Consider the following 6000-nt stretch of genomic DNA (forward strand, 5'->3'; position numbering starts at 1 on the left):
AGGCAAAGGTGGTCTAGGCAGCCTGGGTGACAAGCAGAAATGAAGTCTTGCTTTTATCTCAAACCATACGGCTCTAAAGCATCTGATTCCAGAAGTCTCATTCAATTCCGTCTATGGATTGGAGAAGGAGGAAGACAGAAAATAGAATCAACTTAATTTTTTTTGAAGGGATTTCCGAGGAAGAGGAGTGGGGTTATGAAAACTGGATTAATGTCAGGAGGGTCCAGGAAACCCCTTTACTGGTGTGTGTGTGGGTGTGTGGGGGGGGGTGTGCATATTAGATGAGCTTTAATTCTACTTAACACGTAGGTACAAGACCACTCTGACTCACCTCTACTTATCATGATGAATACGTGTGAAATACTCGAGTAAACATGGCAAATTCCCAGTTGTGGGTAAGGGCTATAGCTGGATTTGAGGAAGACTGACATTAACTCCTTCTTTGTCTCCAACGTGGCCATCATTGTTCCTGCTCTGACTACCCACCTCCATGGTCTCAGTGAGGCCAGGTGAGTCTGCATGGTAGGTAAAAAGGGGAGCTAGATGGGAGAGGACACAGACACTGGTGGAGGAAAGGAAGATCTCCTGCCAAATTAAGCATTTTAATCCTATCCTTCAGGAGCAGATGTAGATAGCCAAAGGCCTATTTAGCTTGTGTGTTTGCAGAGACTCTGGAGAAGTCAAAGTAAGGGCTCTGACCTATGGCCTTGGGGGAGCAGATGACATGTTCACTTCCAATGCCATGGGAAAGCCTGTGGAGAGTTAGGAAATGGATTATATTTAATATGAAATTCTGCAAGAGAGGGCAGAAGCCTCAGGTCTCTCTTGCTTTTAGCTCTAGGGTAGTTGAGCTACCTTATTGTCCTTCTCCAATTACTTATCTGAGTCCCTGACCCAGGCCAGAGTCTAAATCATTGTCCCATATTATATATACAGTGAAATTTATGCTGAAGGAACTCTCCCAATGAAAAAGTGTCAGGTAGATTCACATGGGCTGATGGCCATCAGTCATCTAAGTCCATGAGGAAAAGAATGCCCAGTTAGCAGTAGAAAAGAAAACCTGACTCCAGGATTCTCATGCCCAGAAATCTGCAACTATCCTCCGGTATTCGGCACCTGTAAGTCAATTTACACCAGATTCTACTACAACACCTTGACATTTCTGTGTGAGCCCTTCGTCTTCTCTGGCTGTGGAGGCAACAGAAACAACTTTAAACAAAAATATATCTGTGAAAAATATTGCATTCCTGAAAAGTAAGTCTCTCAGTTCCTTACCCCATCCAATGACACCAAATACTAGAAACCCTGTTTTTTTCAGGGAAAAGCAAATAAAAGGCCAGGGGAGACTGAGCAATGGGACAAGGGATTATACCTGGGTTGGGGACAATCAGTCATAGGCACAAATTTTAACGTCTCGGTCATTTAATCCAACAAAACTCTTTTGTAAATGTGAAAATTGAAGCCAAGAGAGGCTAAAGACTTGCCAAGCTCATTCAGAAGTAGGACGTGGATCCAGACCCCCTAGCTCTCCACCCAGCATCTCGCTACTACCATGATGGCCTCCAACTCTTATTGTTGCAGAGTTAAAAGAGAAACAGTGAGAGTTGGTAGAATAGTTCAGTATCTATAGTGAATGGCTACACAATAGGTCAGGATCAAGAGCAGAGACCTCAATTTATTAATTTGTATATCCTTGGAGTATAGCACTATATTTACTCACTAAAATTTTATGGATGGATTATGGATCAGGATGGATATAGGAATTAAAAACAGCTCTGAAGTTCTTCTGAGATGTGAAGGACCCATGGATTCTACCAAAGACCATAACAATCACTACATTTATTTATTAACAGAGAAAGAGTTGGTGGAAAAAGCGATGCTTAACATGACAGAAGGAAGAAACAAGGAAAAAGGAATATTCTTTATGCAAAAGTATGCCAAAATTATTCTGAGTAAATAAATTGAACTATTACTGGAAGATTTTCAAATTCAGAATTCTTGCCTAATTTCCTTGCCCAGATTTGCCTTTCATACTGATTAGATATATAAAACTTCAACTGAAAAATTCCTGTATGTCAGACCTGGTCTAAATTCACTCATCTCTCCCATCCTAGATTCTTCCACTGTAAACCACAGGTAACCTCTCTGAAGGCCCAAACCATGTAATGAGTCAGTCTGTATAAAGGCAGTCACTGTTGATATCTCCTTGGTATGACCTGCCAAAACTGAGTTTGCTTCTGTATTTTGTCACTGATCCCAGTGGATTTACATTTAAGTGGCACCAAAATAATCATCATTAAATTATTTCATCTGCCCCAAATCAATGAGCATTCAACCCTCAACAATGCTCATATTCTAGGAAATGTCTTCAGTGCCCCAGGTGCCAGCAATATAGAAATTGTGACTTTACACCTGAAAGCTGCAGATCTTGAACCAAGCTGAACTTCTATAGTCAGAGTATGGAGGGTCATTCCTCTTTGCCCTGACTGCCATATTCATATTCTCATCAAGGACCCAGGCTTACAAAGGAGTCCTGCAATATGAGCAGCGTAGACCAGTATTTTAAGGACCATAAACAGTCGGGGGCACTGTAGCCCAGGGTAAATCCATACATGGGCATTATAGGTCAATCCCAACAATGGCAACCCCTGCCTCTGGACTTTGGGCAGAGTCTTGGAACCATCTTGGGAACTGGCAGAAAGCATAGGTTCAAGATGTCACCCTAGCCCTTCACCCAGGAATTGCTCCTGTGTAAAAAGGGGCAACTGAAAAAGGTAGCTTCTGGGTATTGAGCCAAAGTCTAGTATCCCAGGCCATTCTGAATCCACAGAAAACTTTTTTCTAGGCCTGGCATCATGGGTATAACCTATCTGGTGTCCATTCATGGATTCTGGAGATTTTCCTCCCTCTGACTATTGTGAAACACAGTGTTACATAAACAGGACTTGAGTGTAATTTCCTTGAAAACTCTTTCAGAACTATAGTCTAGTATTCCAAAGAATTACTATAAGTAAAATACTCTCTGAAAACAATTATTACCCAAAGTCCATTTTAGCCTCGGAGTTTCAGATTTCTTCTGGGGGCTCAAGTAATTGTCCAAGTTTCGTTCTCGCTCAGTCCTAAATTTGCTTCTAAGAAGGTTTTTGTGTGCTGTCCATGGTGCTGAAGGAAGATGTTCGCAAGTGCCCATAAACATCAGTAAAATGGCACAGAGCCATACAATATTTGCAGCCTTTACAGAACTATATACCCAAGGAGTAACACAGAACATCAATCTACAAGAAACCCAAATGAGTTTCATATTAAATTCAAGTGAGATATTTTGAGGGGGTGATCACTGGTAAAAGGAGGACACAGATAACAACATAAAACAGGGTCTTGGGGTACACACCAAAGACAGACTAAAAGATTCCAGTGCTGAATCTGGTCTCTTCCCAAGGTTATATCTGATCACTAGAGAAACTCGAAGGGAAAAATTCCCTCATATATGGCAAAGAATTAAAAGTAGTTTAAGAATGATTTGGTTTCTCTTTTGAAAAGCTCCCAAAGAGAAGGAATTTGTGCAGCAGATCTTGGAATGTGGCACAAGTTTGACTGTCATTCAAGAGATACTCAGTGCTTGTGAAATCGGAACTTTTAGAAGTCTGCTACAGTGGGGGATGTGTCTGGCTTAAAGGTGCTCAGGTAGCACTGTGAGGTGGAATCCCAGGTGGCATAGCATTGTCTCAGGATCTGAGAGGTCACAAGAAGAACAGGTGGTGCCTGAGTGCAGCAGACTTCCCAGGCATAGGAGTGGGGAAGCCGGCTGAGAACAGCGAGTCTAGGTGCCAGCTTTCTGCTCTGTGTTGCCATAAACTGTGAACCACTGCACGGTCCTGCAATTGCTTTCCTGGGGTTCCAGCAAAAGGCAGAAGCATGGCAAGACACTCTCCCCCAACCCCTCCACCCCTGGAGGAACAGCACAGGTTCAAGCCTGGGAGTCCCTAAATTTTGGAGTTTGGAAACTCAGTTGCGTGCCTGAGATAAAAAGGCTCAGTCACAGGCTGGGCGAACACAGAGTTCTGATGGAAACTGGGGAGACAAGAGTAGTTGATTGCTTTTCTGTGAGGGCTCACTGAAGAGTGTGGGTGCAAATTTTCAGTTCTGGGGCTAGAGCGTGGGTGCAGCCATATTCACCTGCCCATCAGTACTGAAAGCCTTCAGAGAGCAAAACAGCACCACTTAGTGGAGTCCGGAGCCCTGCCTCCCTGCACACTGGAGGCGCTTTTCCACTAGGGCAAGTCCACCCGAGAATCAGCATAGCAGGCCCCTCCCCCAGAAGACCAGTACAAACAAATGGCTGGCACCAAGTTTACTGATCATAGAGGGCTGCAAAACTTCAGCTCCTGGGGAAAACAGTATATAGCATTCTTTGTATTTTTATTCTTTAGTCTTTTAGTATTATTTTTTCAGTTTTCTTATTTTTTCAATTTTTTTATTCTTCAATTTTTATTTTTATATATATTTTATATATTTTTTAATTTTTGTTTCCTTTTATTGCATTTTATTTTGTTATATATAATAAAATAATTTATATATGTTATATATATATGTATAGGTTTATATATATATATATATGTTTTTCTTTCTTATTTTGGATCTAGTTTCTTTTACAAGCAGACCAAAACACACCCAGGATCTAGGGTTTTTTTCCTTTGGTTATTGTTGTTGTTGTTGTCGTTGTTTTTGTTGCTTTTTTCTTTTTCGTTCTTTTTTTCTCTGGACAAAATGAAGAGACAGAGAAATTCACCCCAAAAGAAAGAACAGAAGGTAGTACTCTCTGCCAGAGATTTAATCAATATGGATATAAATAAGATGTCTGAACTAGAATTTAAAATAATGTTTAAAAAGATACTAGCTGGGGACACCTGGGTGGCTCAGTTGGTTAAGCCTCTGCCTTCGGCTCAGGTCACGATCTCAGGGTCCTGGGATCAAGTCCCACATCGGGCTCCCTGCTCAGGAGGGAGCCTGCTTCTCCCTCTGCCTGCCGCTCCCCGCTGCTTGTGCTCTCTCTCTCTCTCTGATAAATAAATAAATAAAATCTTTAAAAATAAAATAATAAAATAATAAAATAAATAAAAAGATACTAGCTGGACTTCAAAAAAAAAAAAAAAAAAACATAGAAAGCACCAGAGAATCCCTTACTGTAGAGATAAAAGAACTAAAATCTAGTCAGGCCAAAATTAAAATGCTATTACCAAGATGCAGTCCCAAGTGGTGCCATAAAAACGAGGATGAATGAAGCAGAAGAGCAGATCCGTGATACAGAAGATAAAATTATGGAAAATAAGGAAGCTGAAAAGAAGAAGGAAAGAAAACTATGAGATCACAAAGGTAGACCTAGGGAACTCAGCAATTCCATAAGGAGAAATAATATGCATATTATAAGAGTCCCAGAAGATAAAGAGCTGAGGAAAAGGGGCAGAAAGTTTATTTGAACAAATTATAACTTCCCTAATAAGGACAAGGAGACAGGCATTCAAGTCCAAGAAGCACAGAGAACTCCTCTCAAAATCAATAAAACTAGGTCAACACCTCAACATATTATAGTGAAACTTGCAAATTACAAAGATAAAGAGAAAATCCTGAAAGCAGTTCCAGACAAGAGGTTCTTAACATACAAGGGTAGACACATAAGGCTGGCAGCAGACCTGTCCAAAGAGACCCGGTAGGCCAGAAAGGACTGGCATGATATATTCAATGTGCTAAATGGGAAAAATATGCAGCCAAGAATACTTTATCCAGCAAGGCTGTCATTCAGAATAGAAGGCAAGATAAAGAGTTACAAAAGACAAATAAAAACTGAAGGAATTTGTAAAACACTAAACCAGCCCTGCAAGAAATATTAAAGGGGACTCCTTGTGTGGAAAGAGAGACTAAAAGTAACAAAGACCAGAAAGTAACAGAGACAATCTACAGAAACAGTGACTTTATAGGTAAAACAATGGCACTAAATTCATA

The sequence above is a fragment of the Halichoerus grypus genome, chromosome 10, assembly GCF_964656455.1.
Source record: "Halichoerus grypus chromosome 10, mHalGry1.hap1.1, whole genome shotgun sequence".
Lineage (NCBI taxonomy): Eukaryota > Metazoa > Chordata > Mammalia > Carnivora > Phocidae > Halichoerus > Halichoerus grypus.